This window comes from Coenobita brevimanus, chromosome 101 (assembly GCF_032717465.1).
Source record: "Coenobita brevimanus isolate Jiangsu-jjx chromosome 101, ASM3271746v2, whole genome shotgun sequence".
Taxonomy (NCBI): domain Eukaryota; kingdom Metazoa; phylum Arthropoda; class Malacostraca; order Decapoda; family Coenobitidae; genus Coenobita; species Coenobita brevimanus.
Genome location: NC_137054.1, coordinates 8,757,974 through 8,776,964, shown reverse-complemented (window position 1 = coordinate 8,776,964; position 18,991 = coordinate 8,757,974). Strand labels below are relative to the sequence as shown.

The window sequence follows — 18,991 nt, the reverse complement described above, 5'->3', positions numbered from 1 at the left end:
AATAAACATCGCTCGCTTGCTTCGCTCGCTCGCTATGGGCTGGTTTAAACTGAACTGAGTTAGACTGAGATTTAGCTGAGTTGAGTTGGAATGTGATGTGTTAGTCTAGGTTGGGTTAGGCTATGTTAAGTAAGATTGTGTTGTTGGGATGGACTGAGGTGGGCTGAGTTTAATTAAACTGACATGTACTACGCTGTGCCGAGATAAGTTAAGTTCCGCTAAGGTAGATTGATTTCGGTTAGGATGGGTTGAGTGAATTAGGTAAGGCTATTTACGATGTCAGGTTAAGTTAAATTAGTTTGGGCTGGGTTGAGGTGAGATGGGTAGAGTTGGGTTAGAGTGGTTTATGTTTGGTTCGATTAGTAGAAGATATGTTACGTGCACGGTGATCGGGAGAGTACAGAGTTGGTTTAGGTTAGGCTGGGAGTTGGGTTGGGTTACTTGAAGTACTGATACGTTCAAAGGCCACAGGGCAAGAGAGAGACAGACTGGACAGTAGTAGTTTAAGTTTAGGTTAGATTAAGTTAGGCTATGATTGTGTGCGAGGTGGGTGAGGGAGAGTATCTTTATGCTGATGAGAAAGATGGCTTGTACTGTATACGAGACAAATGATAATAACCAACCGATACAAATTAACCAGATTCTCTCAGATGTAAGCAAAGGGTAGATTTTCACCCGCATCATAAATAAGGAAAAGGTCAGATGTCAAGGATAGAGGGACACAGGGGAGGAAGGGTGAGAGTAATATCGCTAAGAGTAATCACACATACGCATTAGGTAGATTGGCTGGAGAGGGACACACCTCAATCCTTGCCTTCCTCCGACTCTTTGTGACAGTCAAAAGGATACATAATAGGCCAACTTTACCTCAGCGAACAAGGTAACCGGTTCCGCAGTCATGCCTGTTCCATTCAGTTTCACCTTAATGCCCACCATACGATTTCATTCAGTTTAGCAGAGCACTATATTAAGCAAGAGATTAATGAATGCCACTCCAATCCATGTAGTTCGAAAAGTCGCTCTTCATCTGAATAAATTACCTGACGACAGCGAGAATAAGATGAATAAAAAAAGATGCCGTGATACCGAAGGAATAAAACACACATTAGGAAGATTGGACAACAAAGGACATCACCTGCGTCAGCTCGGTGTGACAGACAGAAGAAAGACACGCCAGTCCGACTCTGCATCAGTGATAATATATACCAGAACCATACCTACTTTCGTGCCTGCATTTCAAGCTACACTTGGAAACTATCTTCTCAGTAAACATAATTTCCACATGTAAGTTTAAATCTTCCAGTTCTACTTTCATTATGAAGTTAAAATAATTCACAATACTGCTCATTTAATTTGTTTTATTCCTTTAATATGCTCACAAATTATTGTATCCTTACAAATACTTGTATATAATTATGCTCTGCGTACCTTATGCAGTATTCGTAGCGAGATTCCGACCGCACTGTAAACTGTTTAAATATTCAGTGATCCACGGTAATGATTCTTCCTACGTCTGCACGAGCTCCCGGGCCCCAATGGAGTTGTAGTCTCGTGTGCATAGTAGGCTTCCCAGCATTTCTTCCTAAGAGATTTATTTTTCCTATTGCTCTCTGCTGTCCTCTTCGATGGTATTTATATCTTTATTCATAACGAGACAGAATGCAATGAACAAATACTAATATAATAACGTTCTATGTCTACAAATTAACGATACGGAAGAAGCTTCGTGATTCTCCTATACGTTAGTCGAATGCGACGTCCTGGATGATGCCACTCAACAGCTTCCACAGTTGCCCAGTAATCCTATACAGCTGAATTACACAATAATTAAACAAATAAATAAATTAATTGATATACACCAGAAATTCACAGGTCTTTCGATAAAACCACCGTACAATCTTCGACCAACATAACCAGCTTTACTTAATGATTCTCAACCCCCTCATGATAGGGACAGCTCTAGTATTCCTTGCTAACAAACACCTCACGATTTTTTTAAAGATAGATTCACAGGACCCTGAGAGTGTTGCTAGCTCCTTTAATTTCGCTCTGAGCTCGTATTTGCTGAGTATTCACGTTATTCCGACGGCACTGAAGATGTAACCTATTCCATTCCAATTTGCCTCCAGTGCACAGTCCTCCATTCCCTGACCACTTGTTTGGCTTTAGATATCGTGAAAATACGCAACCTTTCAGTTTTGCATCACCGATAACATAACCATCAACTGCAGTTAACCCCTTCACTACGATGGCGTACATTCATTTTGCTCAGGCTGCCACCAGACGATTTTCAATTAAAGTTAGGAAGGGCTTCTTGTTTTGGAGGGATTAACCGTTGCCATATCTCACCACGCCTGTTATAAAAGTCTCTCCTAAGCTGTATAAAATCGTCGAAACTATATTTTAAAAAAGTTCAAATACATAAACAGTGACGAGGATGTAATAAAATGAAATATGCGTACAGTATGTTCAAAATAAATTATCTACTCGGTCCTGTTTGTCCAAATCAATCATGGTTTTTGTACTCTTCTGAAACAACTACTTGGAAAAACAATGCTTATCACCGAAAACAGACCCTTCTTTGCCTCAAATAAACCAAAAAATATTGAAGATTCTAAACCCATTGGCCATTCAGTCCTTCCTTGCCACACTACTTTCCCTTCGCTGTACTCTTCAGGAAAATACGCAACTCTTCGCTTTTTCCAGGATACCCGATCGTATTTCCAGGATTTCCTACCCATAAAACCTTTTGAAGGCTTTGGGTCTTAGTATCAGCAAAGAGGATTTCAGTGACCTTGTATTTAATGGCGTTATATTTTAGTCGTTATTTTTCTTTCCAGCTTCTTTTTTTCCTCTGTATTTATCTACTTTTATTTGAAGGCAGGTAAACTTTGTAACCTTACCTGACTAAAAAAAAAAATGTATGAAAGTCTTCTTAAAAAATAGTGAAAAATTCTCTTTGATGTGAAGGAGACAGAAAATGTAGATTCCCGGCGGTATGTGAGGGAAGGAGCAGGAAGGGATAGATGGGAAGGAGGGGTTTTGGAGGAAAGAAGAGTCTTTGAGGAAGGTAGGGGGTCGATTTAGAGGTGGGGGGGGAGTCATGTGGGAAGAAGGATGGGAAGAGTGAATGAGTGTGAGAGTCGATAGAGAGAGAGAATGGTGAGGGAGAGTGGAGGGTAGGGAGAGGAGGGAATGGGAGGGAGGAGACCGATTTAGAAAGGGAAACTAAGAGAAGGATAGACAGGGAGAGGAGTAAGGGAGGGTGGAGGAGTAGACAGGGATGATGGAGAGTGAAAATGAGTGAGGGATGGAGAAGGATAAAGAAACGGGGGAGTGACGGGGCTGGGAGAAGGGGAAGTGAGTGGGGAGGGGGTATGGTTGAGGGAGGGAAGATGGACAGAGGGAAGGGCAGTGGATGGTGGGGAGGGAGAGGGGAGATGAGGAGTTGAAACGTGTGAGAGAAGAAGGATGGAAGGAAAGAGAAGAAGCAGGGGGGGGGGAGGGTGAAGGAGAGGGGAGGGACAGACACAAGAGGATGGAAAGGGGAAGAGAGATGGGTAAGGCAATAAAGGTTACCGTAAAGGGAAGTCGTAGTGACCACTCAGGTAGGCTGGCATGGGGTGCATTAAGGTAGGGAGGAAGAACGTTGGGAGAAACAGAACACAGTGAGTGAAGGGAGAAAAAAGGGAGAGTAAAGCAGCATGGAATAAGAAACTGGGGACTGTAAAGAGGGAAGGGATAGAGAGATAATGAGGTAGGACGGAATAACAGTGGGGACTATAGGGGAGGGAAAAATGGGGGATTATAAGGTACAGAGGAATGGGGGATGATGAGGTAAGGAGGAACAGATGGTGCAAGAGGGACTAGTGAAAGGATCTGCAGTAAGCATGAATAGATGGAAAAATTATAGTTAATAATAATTCGTTGTGTTCGTTGTTCGATAGGCTGAAATACGTAGGAAAAAGAGTGCAGGGTGCAATAATTGAAGTAAAAATGGATACGGAACACTAAAGCAAGAGCAACTGTGGATAAGGAGATGTGAATGAAGAAATGGAAGGCCCTTAGGTTCCATTAAACTGTGAACAATGAAATGACGGTGGAATAAATTGGGATAAAGGGAAATAATACCAAATAGCTATGAGTGCAGAAGTAAAAACAACGATATCAATCTTTCTCATATACCCTGTGAAGTGTAAAGGCCCAAGGATACGTTGCTATAACATGGAACGTTTAACCCATTCACTACGATGACCTATTTTGTGGTTTATTCTTGCTACTTCCTAACGACTGCATTAATAATTTGAAAGGCCTATGATATGGAAGGGGTGTGTGAAGGCCATACGTAAATTCTTACTTTCAAGGCCTCTGCTAAACGGAATATAATAGTCCTAGGAGAGCAAGAAGAAAGATACTAGAAGAAAACATCACGGTATCGATGGTTTAAGAGTAAGTAACCATCGTACTCCCTTGGTACCACTGACAAAATGAATTCTGGATGAGAGGTGAAGGGGAGGGGGGAGGGCCGTGGGAGCTCTGAGATATTAGGCTGAGGTAAAATTGGAATGAAGATATGAGATGACGGGAATAGCAACTATACTTCTTAGAGAACATATCTTCATATTATTGCGTAGAAGTATCCCCTGAAAATGCATTGATTTTTGTGAATTTATGAACTTACGAGTATGTCCATAAATATCTGTTAAATTTTTATTGTTACCGCCTGGTGCTCATCTGTAGCTTAGGGAAGACCTCTGCTGGTGAAAAATAAAAAAAATATAGTAATGTACGAAAAACTAATAATGTTCGCCCTTCAGCAAGTCATGTTATTTTAAACTTAATGCCCTATAGACTTGTAGTGTAGGTGTTAACATTTGAGGGAAGTGGGTAAAACGTATGAGAAGGAAATAAACAAAAGAACTTAACATTTTTATTACTTGTATTTCCGTCCAACCCAGTATACATAAATGTTCATGGGATGATATTATTTTCAAAGTCTCCTGGGCATGACATTTCGTTTTTGGTCCGGCCACACGATTTTTTTCTTCAGATTAATAGAAACCCATTGCAGTGTAAGGATTTGATGCATAAGGAAACGCCTCTGTTGTCACGTGTGCCGGTCATAATTTTTTTCTTTATTTTTTCAAGTTAGAACAGGTGAATTTATGGCTGGACACACACATATTGCATCAGACATAAGAGAGACATCATTTTTCGTCAGCTTCAGTTGCGTTAGGTCAGTGGGAGGCTTTGTTTGTGAGGCCAAGAGTGGAGGTGTGTCACAGGGATGGCGTAGGCTGGCTTTACACGCTTTTATCTGCTTTATTCGCCTTTGTGTGCTTCCTGAGCTTTATGGCGCCCTTCGTGTTGGCAAGTTTAAGCAATAGTTCAGGTGCTGCGCGATAGTGGCACCTGAGCTCTGTGTGTGTGTGTGTGTGTGTGTGTGTGTGTGTGTGTGTGTGTGTGTGTGTGTGTGTGTGTGTGTGTGTGTGTGTGTGTGTGTGTGTGTGTGTGTGTGTGTGTGTGTGTGTGTGTGTGTGTGTGCGCGCGCGCGCGCGCGCGCGCGTTTGTATCCACGGACTAATGCTTTGGCAGATATGACCTACTGCCCAAGCGGCTTTTGTAGCGCATTCGAACTGTTTGTCTCTCTTTGTTAAAACACACACACACACACACACACACACACACACACACACACACACATTCGGTACGATTTTTTTTTTTTTTTTACCGTCCACAACCATATCATGATTTTTATTTTACTCTGCTACCACCAGACGATTTCATTCGTACTTGAGATGGTTTTTGGAAATGGATGGGTTAGATATTGCCTTCACCGACGCCTCTGGTTAATGGAAAGAGTACGCCATCGAAGTGAAGGGCTTAATCTTAATGGCAGACGATTTTATTCAGCGTAGGTAAAATCTCTCGTAGTGAAGAGGTTGATATAATGAAGCTTTACGAGTACTTGTGTCCGTCTGCCTCTTGCATCCTCTCTCTCTCTCTCTCTCTCTCCTCCCGTATTCCGTTTTCTGTATTTCATCATTTCCGTACTTCCTTTTTCTCCCTCCTGTGTTTCACCCTCACCCTTCTTTCATTTGAGTTATATATCTCTGTGACACCTCATTCGTTCATATACATGCTGGCCCTCTCTCTCTCTCTCTCTCTCACCCAGCCAATACAACCCCCCAACAGAATATGCCATAAAACTTCGAGCTTTTTCTTTTTTCCTCAGCACCCTCTCAAGTTAAGTTGGGTTGCCTCTGTATATTCCTTCTAAGGCCTCGACACAAGTTATAATAGAGGGGTGTGAGGAGTTGGGAGGGAAGGAGGGGGGAGAGAGGAGGGAGGGAGGGAGGGAAGGAACTGGATAGAGAAGAGGAGAACTAAGAGACTGAGAGGGAAATTCTATTGAATGAGGGAAGGAAGACAGAGAAGCAAATGAGGAGGAAGAGGAGGAGAGTAAGGGTGAATGGGAAGAAGGAATGAGGTTCTTAAAGGGAGAGAATTAACAAGGTGAAATGCATTTATTGGGCAGGGGAAGGACAGGAAAGAAGGAAGAAGAGCAAGGGATAGAAGAACTGAGGTATAAAGAGATGCAAGGAGAAGGAGGCGGAGATAAGTAGGATAGAAGGAAAGAATTGGAATGGATAATGAGAGAATTAAGAGATTTATACAAATGTTAGTGGGTGAATGAGAGATGGGAAAGAAAGAAATGCAATTAGCTTACGAGGGAAGAAATAATGAAGGAATGCAAAAATGGAAGGTGAAATGGGAGGAAGAAAGGAAGGAAGGAAGGAGGAAGAAAAATGAAGGTATGCAAAAATGAAAAGTAAAAAATGAGGAAGGAAGGAAGGAGGAAGGTAGAGGGGAGGGGAGATATGGAATGGAAAGGATAATGAAAAAAATAATTGGCTGAGATGAATATACTGTAAGTGGTAAGGAAAGGATAGGAAAGAAGGCAGAGTAAAGGAAAGGGAAAGAAGGCTGAAGGAATGAAGAGAAGGAAGGAGACTGGAATAGTGAGGAAGACAGATGTGGAAGAGATGAAAAGTTTGACAGACGAATGAACGAACAGACGGATGAGGAGAGAGAGAGAGAGAGAGAGAGAGAGAGAGAGAGAGAGAGTATTGATGGAGGAGGGGAAATAGAAAGAGAGCGAGAGAGAGAAACTGCGCGGTAGGAGGAAATTTTGACGGCAAAATTGAGTTAAGGAAGAAGGAAGAGACATACAAATTCCCAGGAAGAAGGAACGAAAGAAAGAAAGGAAGGAAGAACTGAAGGAAGGAAGAAAACTAGGAATGAATGAATGAAATAAGGAAGGAAGGAAGGAATGAAGGAAGGAAGGAAGGAAGGAAGGAAGTTGGACTGAAAAAAGGAATGAAAGAAGGAAGGATAAAGAAATGGGGGCAGACTGCTCTGGAGATAGGTGAAAGGAAGAAAGGAAGTAGGTAAGAAAGGAATGACTTTATGAAGGGAGAGAGGGAGGAAGAAGATTGTCTAGGAACGAGAGAAGGTAAACAGAGGGAGAGGGAGATAATTGAGGAAGAAAAGGAGGAAGGGAGGGAAGACGACTGACAGGGAGGGGGATAGGGAGAGAAGCAGGAAAGATAGCTTGTTAGGAGGGGAGGAGAGGAGGGAAAGAAACAGGTAGAGTGGGCTGGGTGAGAGGGAGGAAGAGAGGGACAAGGGAAAGGGGGTTGAAGGTAGGCGAGGAGGTAAAGAGGGAGGAATGGTGAGCGAGAGAGAGGGAGATATACAGGGATGGAGCGAGAAACGTAAGCAGGGGGAGGGGAAATTGAAGATATGAGGGGAGACAGGAGAGCAAGGATGGAGGGTGGGATGGTAGACCGGCATACAGGAGGTAAGGATGGGAGAAGGTATTTGGAGAAGCTAATGGGAAAAGGAAGAGAGGATGGGAGGAAGAATGGGAGGGAGGAAGGGAGGGAGAAAGGGAGGGAAGGAGGAAGGGATTACAGACAGACAGGAAGGTTGAAAGGGAGAGACTATGAAAGGAATAGAGGATGGGTGAGAAACTGGGGAGATGGAGCAAGGAGGGTGAGGTGGAGGGAGGAATGCACACATAATTAGGGGACGAAAGGAAGGAGGAGGAGAAATTAGAGGGTGGGATGGAGGGAAGGAGGGATGGTAGGCAGAGAGACTGAGAGGGGGGGGGGAGGGAGGGAAATTGGAAAGATGGAGGGGGGAGGGAGAGGATGCACCACTTGGGAATTTCTCTGGACTTAAGAATTTATGTAAACGTGTTCCTTTATGTGGCATGGGACTGCGACAGGTTGTGGTGCGGCCAGTGTTGTGGTGATAGTTGTGGTGGTTGTGGTGCTGGTGGCGGTAGTGGTTTTCGTGGTGGTAGTTGTAGAGGTGGTGATAGTGGTTGCGGTGGTTGTGTTGGAGATAGTTCTGGTGGTTGTTATGGTCTTGGTTATTGCAGTTACCGTGGTGTTTGTGATGGTTATGGTAGCTGTGGTGGTAGTTTTGGTTCTGGTGATGATGGTAGTTGTCGTTGTTGTGGTGGTATTGGTAGGTACGGTGCATGTGGTGGTAGTGGTTATCGTGGTGGTGGTAGGTGTGGTTGTTGTGTTTTTTTTCGTGGTGGTTAAGGTGGTGATGGGTGTGGTTGGTGTGGTAGGTGTGGCTGTTGAGGTGGTGGCTGTAACTTTTGCTGTTGCCTGTTTGCTTTGTCATCCGTTTAGCTGATGATGTGGTTGTGGTCGTGGAGGGTTGCGACTGTGGTACGTGGGACTGTTGTGGTAGCCGGAGCTGGAAGGGTTTAGTACATGTGTCTGTGATAAGCTTAGTAACTGAGGTTGTGGTAGTGAATGGTTGCTATTGTGGTAGACGGAATTTCCATGGTAATAGTGTCAGAGAAACAGTACGGTAGATGAGAGTAGATGAGATTGTTGTCCTGTAGCTGTGATTGTGATAGTCGTAGTAGTTATGGTTGTGAAAGATGTGATTGACTGTGCATGGTGGATTTTATATGATTATTGAAATGCCTGCAATGTTGAAAAAAGCTACAATAATTGATGAGTTTGCAAAATGGTTTATATGACTGCTCGTTCCGGTTGTTATCGATGCTGTTATGTTTGTCCTTGTCCTTGTTCTTGATGTTGTAGTTGTCGTTGTTCTTGTTCTTGATGTTGTTGGTAGTTGTGGTGTTTGTACGATACTGACTGAAATTTAGGCTACTGTTGTTGTTACTGATGTTCCTGTTGTTGTCATAAACCTGAGTGATAAGGTAAGTTTCTGTTATTGTAGCCTCGGCCGTGACAGTTATGGAGAGAGAGAGAGAGAGAGAGAGAGAGAGAGAGAGAGAGAGAGAGAGAGAGAGAGAGAATTCATTTCGGAATTCTTGTACAAATCAGTCCCTGTCTCACTTCACCCTTGTTAAATCCACCCTTCTTCTGAATTCCAAACTCCTCATTCTTTCAGCATTAACACTTCCCTGCGTTCCATTTTCTTCCCACTCCTCCTTGTCATCCTTCCTTTAATTCTTCTTCATCACACCATAAGACTGATGGGCCTTCATTGCACACTATTGCTGGACTTCTTACATTTCGTCTTTGCATCTTTGAAGAGAATATCCACGGCCATTTTTACACGAAGCTTTCCTTTCTCGTTCTGCTCGGTCTTTTGTTTTTATGCATAATTACCTATATGTCTTTTACTGAAACGTTGATTGCTTTACCGACTTCATAAATCCTCCTTTTGTTTTCTCTTTCCTGGCTATTTCATTCCAATATTCTTGCAATCGTTTCATGAAGCAGTTTATTACCAGACGTCTTCCTTAAACCTCAATAAAATCGTTTGGTTGTAACAAGAATAAAATTAAAGACAACCTAATTACCTTTCTTTCTCTCTCTCTCTCTTTCTTTCTCTCTCTCTCTCTCTCTCTCTCTTCTTGGCTGCCTTTTTCTCGCTCTCTTTTCCTACTTTTCACCCTTGTTCCGCGCACATCGTTTCTGGCTGTTAACTTTTCTCCTTAAGAGAGTAAGCTCACACCCCACACTACCGCCTACCTTTCTTGCTCTTTTATTTTCTTTGCTCTCTTTCTCTCTCTCTGGTAAATGCGTTGGCTCCCACCCTATCGTTGTTCTTAATGCCTGGTGTAACTTGGGACTTCTCTCTCTCTCTCTCTTTCTCTAATAAAATGAATAAAATCGTCTGTAAGTATGAGAGAGAGAGAGAGAGAGAGAGAGAGAGAGAGAGAGAGAGAGAGAGAGAGAGAGAGAGAGAGAGAGAGAGAGAGAGAGAGAGAGAGAGAGAGAGTTTTCGAGCTGGTGGGATTAAACATAGCCTTCAGTATCTAGCATATGACAACTGTCCTAAGCTGAATGAACTGATCTGACGGTAGCAACAGTACAGTGCAAAGTACTTCGTTGGGTCGAAGCTCAGACATCATCATCGTCATCACCATCATCATCGTCATCGTCATCATCACCACACATCATCATCCCTTAACACATCTCTGGCATCATCATCTGTCATCATCACCACCACCACCACCATCACCACCTTACATCACCTTTTAATTTAGCTCAGACAAAAACCTCACTGTGCCCATTATTGTCAAGATGCCATGCTCATTTCCTCCCTCTCGCAGCTACAATAGACAGGCAGACGAATAAACATCTTGAAAATATACCGAGTCAACAAGAGAACAATGACCTGGAAGATTCACAGTCCAGTACCGTGTTTGTTTACCCATATACAAGGTGGTCCGTAAATAGCGCCCTTCTAGCAACTCATCTGATGGTGTCTTGTGTGTTGACGGCTCATTCTGCTGGTGTGGGCGTGAGTGTGACAATGGGAGTAGGGTATGAGTAAGTGATGCAGGGTAGGGATTGATAACGTTGACTATGTTGCCCCCACCACACACAGGATATCGCCTTCCTACATTGAGACATATTCTAGGGGCTATAGGAGGCTTTCGTAACACCTCTTCCTTTGCGACTTAGTCTACATGTTATCTTTTTGTCTTCATGTATGGTGCTGCGGTAAAGTGTGATGGTACTAGAAATATCTGAGAGAGAGAGAGAGAGAGAGAGAGAGAGAGAATACCAGTGTGGAATATGCATAATAATTCGTCACAGAAAAAGTGCTACGAAGATTACCACGTCTCCTAGAATATGGTCCCACCTCACAGGATTACTAAGGCAGCATGTGAAAGTCTGGAGAGATACAGCCGTGTTCATAAGTAGGGTTACACGTCTGCTCGTTTCATTTACTGTAGTGTCCGCTGCTGATGAGATGTGGAGCTATTTCACTTATCATCATCATCATCGTTATCATCGTAACCATCATCATCTCTTAATACAGTTCTGACATCATCATCATCATCATCATCATCATAATCATCATCATCTCTTAATATAGCTCTGACATCACCATCACCATCATCATTATCATTGTCTCTTAATACAGTTCTGACATCATCATCATCATCATCATAATTTCTCAGTACAGTTCTCACATCATCACAGTCATCGTCATCATCTCTAAATACAGCTCTGACATCATCATCATCACCATTATCATCATCAAGCAGTGAGGGAAAAAGCACCAGAGCAGAGGACACAGCAATCGATAAACTTGGTAGATGTGTAGCCTTCCTTACGAACACGACCATACAGTACTGATGTCTAGCTCACCCCCTTACACATCTCACGGGATTACTGTACGTCATTCACCTTAACCTGGCCCAAACTTTCATCCTTCTGCTGCTTATTTCACCGCCCCTGCAGAGCCATTCTATGCAGTGAACCAGTGTTCCCTTTGCAGTAGACAGCATCTCACCAAATCGAGGCGCGGAGAAGAGTGTGAAGGTTTGCTTTCGGATGGACGCCGCTTTTGCATCTCTCCACCCAGTTAACAGGCACACCCTAGTAAGTTCACGTCATCCCATTATTTGGCTATATGGTTACCACCCGGAGTTATAATCGGTTTCCTACTTTACAGGAAACCATTAGGCTTATCGCTCAATATACAGCCTCTGAAATGGAAAGAATGATGATAAAAAGCGACAAGGTGGGTGGGAGAAACAGGCAGAGAGGAGGGCGGATAAAGGAAAGTATGATACAGTGAAAAGGTGAAGGACTCCACTCATCAAGTGAGTGGATGATAGTCGCCACCATCTACCACCACAGTAGGAGGTGGTAAAAAAAAATAACAATGAAAAAAGTCGGGTCAGAGAACTAAGCAGTTAGCTGTATGTGTAGAGAAAGTAGTAAAAAGTTGTGACAGTGAAAAAGTACGGACCACATAAGTAACGAAAAAGGTTCTTTAAGTGACGTAAAAGTAGGGTGGTGCAAAGTGAGGCAAAAGTAATAAAAGTGTGTGTGTGTGTGTGTGTGTGTGTGTGTGTGTGTGTGTGTGTGTGCCGGGTAATAGTCTTAAAGTGTAATCTGGACAGCCAAAGTTTACAAGAGGAAAGTTCAGGTCTAGTTAATTAGTTGGGATAAACCACTTCTCTCCCTCTCCTTCCTCCCTTGGTGTCTCCTTCCCTCCATCACGTGCCCCCTTCCCTCCTCTAATTCCAACCATTCTCTCTTCCCCCTCCTTGTCAAACCACTTCCCTTCACCCTTCCCTCATGCCCCTTTCCTCCCTCCTCTCCCCTCTCCAGTTCCTTTCTCTCTACCATTCCATTTCTCTTCAGCCCTCTCCCTCTTCCCCTTCTGCTCTCCTCTAGTTTATCAGTCCCCTCCCTTATCCCACCATCCTTTCAACTTAACTTCCTTCTAACTTTCCAAATCCTTCCCTTCTCCCTCCCTCCCCCCCCTCTCTTTCTCGGTGTCCTCTCCCCTTATTTTAACCTTTCCCTCCCCGCTTCCGTTCACTCCAACCTTTTCCTCTCTCCATTAACTCCAACTTACTCCAGCACCTTTCTCTCCAACTCGTTCTGTTCCTTCTTCTATCCAAACCCTACTCCTCTTTCCTCTCTTCAATCCTTCTCATCCTCTTCTCTCCAATATTTCCCCTCCCCGTTTTTTCCAGCCACTTCTTCTCTTCTCCACACTTTTCTCCCTCTGTAACTCCTTCCTCTCCTTCTTCTTTTTAATTCTTCATCTTCTCACGTATCTTCGAATCCTTGTCTCACTTTCTTCCCTCCCAACCATCCCTTTTCTCTCCAATCTTTCACCTCACCCCTGTTTTCCTTCTTGCTCGTCCACCATCCTCTTGTACCCTCTTCTGATTTTAACTTCCCCTCTCCCTTCCTCCCCCCTCTCTCCAAGGTCATTCCTCCCTCTTTCAGTCTTCTCCCCTTGCCAGGTCTTCCTTGTCCCCTCCCTTCCTCCTGTCCTTCACGCCTCACCCTTCTCTCCCGTTCCCTCTTCTCGCCATCCCCTTCCTCTTCCTCCTTCAACCTCTTTCCCTCTCTCTGTCTGCCTGTCTTGTCTGTTGTCTCTCTTCTTCCTGTCCCCCCTTCCCCTTCCCTCCATCCTCTCCCCTTCCCCAGTCAGTTTCCACCCCTTCCCCTCACTCCTCCCCCACCTACTCTTTCTCGTACCCTCATCTACTAATAACTCTTCTCCCACCTTCCCCTTCCTCCCTCTTCCCTTCAAGCCGTTCCCCTCCTTCTTTTCCCCTCTGGTGCTCCCCTTCTTCTCCTCACCCGGTATACTCTTCTCTAAATATATTGCTTATATTCTTTCTCTTACTTTTTTAGCCTCTTTCGTCTTACACACCTCCTTATCTTTCCCCTCCAATTTTATCTCTTTCTTTCTCCCTCTTTATCCTCTTCTTTCCTTTTCTCCTCTTTTTTCCTCCTCCCCATTTCTTCCTTACTCCTACCTTTACTTCGCCCATCATCCTTCCCCTTCTTTCTGCATATTACCCTTGCTCACAGTTTTTCATCTTCCCCCATCCCACTGTCTTCCTCTTCCCTCCCTTTCCATCCCTAGTTTTTTTTCTTCTCGTCTTCTCTTTTCACTTTCCATCTCACTACTGCTCTTCTTCGTCTCCCCTACTCTTTTCTTTAATGCCTATATCCTCTCAGGCTTCTATTCTCGCCTCTGTTTTTCTGCCTCTTACTCCTCCTTTCCTTCCTATTATCTGCGTATCGATTACTCTTTACTTATCCATTTCTCCTTCCTCTTTAATTCTTCCCATCACCTTTCTCTCCCATATTCTTGTCTTAGTAGTCAGCTCTTTTCTGTTTTCTTTTTCACCCCTTTCCTTCCCTCCTTTTATTCTGCTTTTCCTTCCTTCCTATTCTTTTTCTCCATCACTTACCCTATCTACATTTTTTTTCTTTCCTTTTTCTTCTTCTCCAGCATCATCATCATCTTCCACTTAAAATATTTTCTTCTTCATTGCCTACCTCCTCGCCCTGCCCTTATTACCCCTTCCTTCTCCCTTTTACTAATCTTTTCCTTCCTATCTTCTTATCGTCTTCACCCTCCTCTTCTCTCTCTCTCTCTCTCTCTCTCTCTCTCTCTCTCTCTCTCTCATTATCTTTTACAGGTTTTACCTTTTACCTCCACTCTCAACAAACTCCTCCACTCCCCTTCTTGCCTCCTCTCCCTCCTCCAGTTACAATTGTCTTCTTCTTGTCTCTCTCCCCTTCTCCTGTCTCCCCTCATTCGCCCTTGGCTCTTTTTCTTTCCCTTCTATCCATTTGGCTACTTTCTCTTCTTCCTCCTCCCCTCTCGTCACTTCTCCTTCACTCCCACTCCTGTTCTTCTGATGGGTCTTCCTCTTAGCAGGTTCTCTCTCTCTCTCTCTCTCTCTCTCTCTCTCGAATCCTCCCGTTACACCTTTTCTCCCCTCAAGAGTCCTCATTCGCTCCAACACTTCCTTGATCATACTTTTCCCTCCCACAACCTCCTCCTCCTCCTCCACTATTCCCTCCCTCAAAGATTCTTCATTTTCTCCAGTTACATCTGAACCCTATCAGCTGTCAGATATCTTATTTATGCAATTTCTCAAGCTTGGGATGTGTGTAAGACTGTTTGCTTATACATTAATCTCTGCACATACACCTACCAAACACCTCGCAGTCGAACCAGCATGACTGAGAGTGAATAATAGCAAATAATGTGATTTCTGAGAATAATTCCTTCTTATGCAGGCTTCGGCGTCGTAAAAACAGGTTGGAATTCTTTTAAAATACGAATCGTCCCCTCTCCTTTTTTCTCTGCTTCCAAGCCATACCCAGTTCTCAGACTTCACTTCCCCCACCCTCTCTCTCTCTCTCTCTCTCTCATCAACTGGTGTCCCATCAGGATAAAAATAAGGGAAAGTTCCTCACTCCGTCTCGCTTACGGCATGAGTAATTCGAACTATTGTTACCTTTAATAATAATAATATAATAATAATAATCATAATAATAACAACAACAACAACAACAACAACAACACGAAAGGAAAAAGCTAAAAAGTAAAAACAGTAGAGTAACAATAATAATCATCTCCAATAGTATATATAACAAGAATAGCGAAAACAAAGCCGGGCAACAACCCCAGTGCTCACATTGACGTACACTGCATCGCTGGGGTCAGATTGCGGAGCCAATTATTTACCTACCACAGTGACCCCAGTGCTGCACAAAAGTACTGGGTCACTTACGTGTTATATTCAAACCCCTGCTAACTGTCCAGGATGCTATTACCCAACCACTGAAGTATGCGCCTATTCTATCTGTTCCTTATCAGCCAATGGATTTATTTCATTAGTGGGTAGCTGTGAAAAATAGATTTGCAGATTCAGTATATTCTTTTTCCTCTGATAATTCCATATACTCATCATCATTATCATCTTCATCCCCATCCTCCTCCTCCTCATCATCATCATCATCATCATCATCATCATCCTGACCAAAGGACACTATCGACTAATTCCACAATTTTACGACCTCTAATGAAACCATACAATCGTCGGCATCATCATCATCATCATCATCATCATCATCCAACTAACCATGTTCATACTGCCACACGTGAGATGGGTAGACTCCAAACTTAGAAAAAGGAAAACACAAATTAGATACATTACCATCAAACTGCACAGCAGAAATTGTCCACACCTCTGTTATATTCTCATTCAGGCCTTCTACATACTTATAGTCCAAGTAGAAATGCGTTAGAGTCTTACATGTTAGTTAATCACAGGTAGGCTATTATTACTGGCACTAGAAAGTTAACGTTTTACTACCGAAGGTCTTCCCTATGCTAACTAATGTCTTTAAAGGAATAACAAAAACTAACAGTAATAAACAGCGAAACCCACCCAATTCCAAATTAGTCACACCCAGTTTCAAGTAGCAGTAAGTCACACCCAATTCCAAGTTAACAGTAAATCATACCCAATTTCAAGTTAACAGTAAATCACATCCAATTTCAAGTTAACAGTAAATCACACCCAATTCCAAGTTAACAGTAAATCACACTCGGTTCCAATTTAGTATTAAATCACACCCAATTCCAACCTAACAGTAAATCACACCCAGTTTCAAGACAGCAGTAAATCACATCCAATTCCAAGTCAACAGTAAATCACACCCAATTCCAAGTTAGTATTAAATTACACCCAATCACGAGTTAGCAGGAAAACACCAATTATTCCAAGTTAGCAGAAAAAAAATGATCTAAATCACACCCGAACATTAGTTAACGAAAATTTGAGTTAGTAGTATGTTAGTTAATCACATCCTGTCGTGAGTTAGCAATTAATCAGGTTAACTGGAAGCTAAATCGCACACAGTCATAAGTTAGGAATAAATCACAACAGCGAAGGAAATACCTATGTAGTCTCCGTGTAACCCCTTTACTTTTATCTGTTGCTACAAGACGATTTTTTAAAGATCAGGAAGGACCACTCACAGTGAGGGGGAGAACAAATAAATAAAATAAATAAATAAATAAATAAATAAAACTGAACCCCTTCGTTGCGAGTGACCTCCTCAAAGCTGAATAAAATCGTCTGTCAGCGGTAAAGATACAAGTGAAAAACTCGTCGTAGGGCTGAAAGGGTTCGTTTAATCACCCGCCAAATCCGTGAGAGTTAGTAAACAAGCTCAACGCCCATTGGTTAATCGTTGGTTCATAGGGATGCGAATTGCAGGCTCGTATTCTAAGTGACTTCAGATATCCCGTAACACCTCTTCTCTAGCGATTTATTTTGCATATTAAGCCTAAGTATCATCTAGTATTCATGGAGACTGTATCAAGTTTAAAAGGATATAATTGATATAAAGGAGATGGTAAAGTGTAGTTTGCAAAATAAATCACTGTGGATCAGATGTTACGAAGCCTCCTCCAGTGGCACCTAGAATATGGCCCACAGGGATCCACCTTTGTCTGACTGACCGATCTTGTGTTCCTGGTCGCTCATTGGGGCGTCGGGCGCGGGCGAGGGCGTGGGTGCGGGCGTGGGTGCTTCGTCTGTGGGTGCGGCATAATGAGATAAACAGTAAGGAAAGAGAGAGAGAGAGAGAGAGAGAGAGAGAGAGAGAGAGAGAGAGAGAGAGAGAGAGAGAGAGAGAGAGAGAGCAGGATAGATATACAGTAAACTATAAGAAGAGAGATAAAAATGTATGACGTCTTTTTTTTATTTATATATCTATTTTTCTTTTATTTTTTTTGTGCTTCCTGCTCCCACGCCATTTTTATTCAGCCTTAAGAAAGAAGGTATAACAAGGCTATACCTAACCTTCCTGGTGGGACAGGTCTAACCTAAGTTAAATACAATCGTCTGGGGATAGCAAGTTTAAATCCGAAAAAGACGTCACCATACTGAAGTAGATAAAATAAGCCAGAACATTATCCTGAATTATCCGTTGTAAGGTGAATGGACACGAATCTAAGTTATCATAATCCACAACATTTTCTTTTTTTCCCATTATTTTAAAAACCATCGAGGACATATTGTATTTTCAAGAGATCAAGAATTGTGATCCTTGGTCTGATTGGGTGGACTTACAGGGCTCATGGTAAATAAGCCGTGCCGTTTGTTTTTTTAATTTATTTATGACTCAGATTTTGGGATGCTTTTAAAGGTTGATGCATTGTTGCTGGTAAAAAGTTGGTGCGTGAGTATGGAGATATTCAGACAATAAAACAGACTGAATTTTGTACTCAGTGTGTAGATTCTGATTTATGACTCAGATTTGAGGGTACTGGTAAAGGGGAGGATGGGCATGATTTGTGTTTCCCGGGTCAAAGGTTGTAGAGACTGCAATATGATAAACCCTTACATTAAAAATGACGTCCTGTATTTGTTTATTCCTGCAACACCCGGAAGATTATTTCAGAATAGGCATAAAAGACATCCCGTACTGAAGGGGTTAATGAAGGCTGTGTCTAACCTCTTCAGTTCAGAAATTCCCCTGTAAGAGGAATAATTTCGTTTGATTGCAACAAGACCAGTATGGAGAAGAAGTCATGTACAGAACAAGCTAATGAGTGATGAAGCCAGAGTGAGTTATAAATGAATTAGCGCTTGGTCGATATAAATTCCTAACTGTAATTCGTCACCATCTCCGATGCATTCCCTCTTTCTGGGAACTCTCCAAAGCAGGTTGTTTATGACAGAATTGTCTCCAGACCATCATTTTATGCTTCCCTCAATTTCTCCTTCACTGTTATTCTTCTTTCTTAAATCATAGCTGTGTCCACATAACATACTGACTTCCTTTTCTAGTAAAATTATAAACCTTCTTTTCTAAGAATTTATATCGTACTCTATGTAAATCCTTTGACCATGTCTATTCGGTTTAAAATTTTCTTTCTTTTTTCCATTCGCCAGTGTCACATTTCACTACTATAATCCTTTCTTTCATTCCAAAGTTCCTCTAAGTTTTCCTGTTACTTAATGTTTCACCCAACGAGAATTAATTCTCGCCCACCACATGCCTCGCCTTACCTCTGACCCATTCCCTCATCCCTTGACACGCGTCCACACATTCATAATAACCCACCCACCCCGCAACACACACACACACATACACATACACACACACACACACACACACAC

At 42.7% G+C, this 18,991-nt stretch overlaps 1 protein-coding gene across 1 annotated transcript in view; it reads right to left on the bottom strand.

Moving 5' to 3' along the window:
• The window catches only part of LOC145414912 (uncharacterized), a 95,887-nt gene that overhangs the window by 38,290 nt on the left and 38,606 nt on the right, over positions 1 to 18,991 (bottom strand). The gene's annotated exons all lie outside the window — the stretch shown is intronic.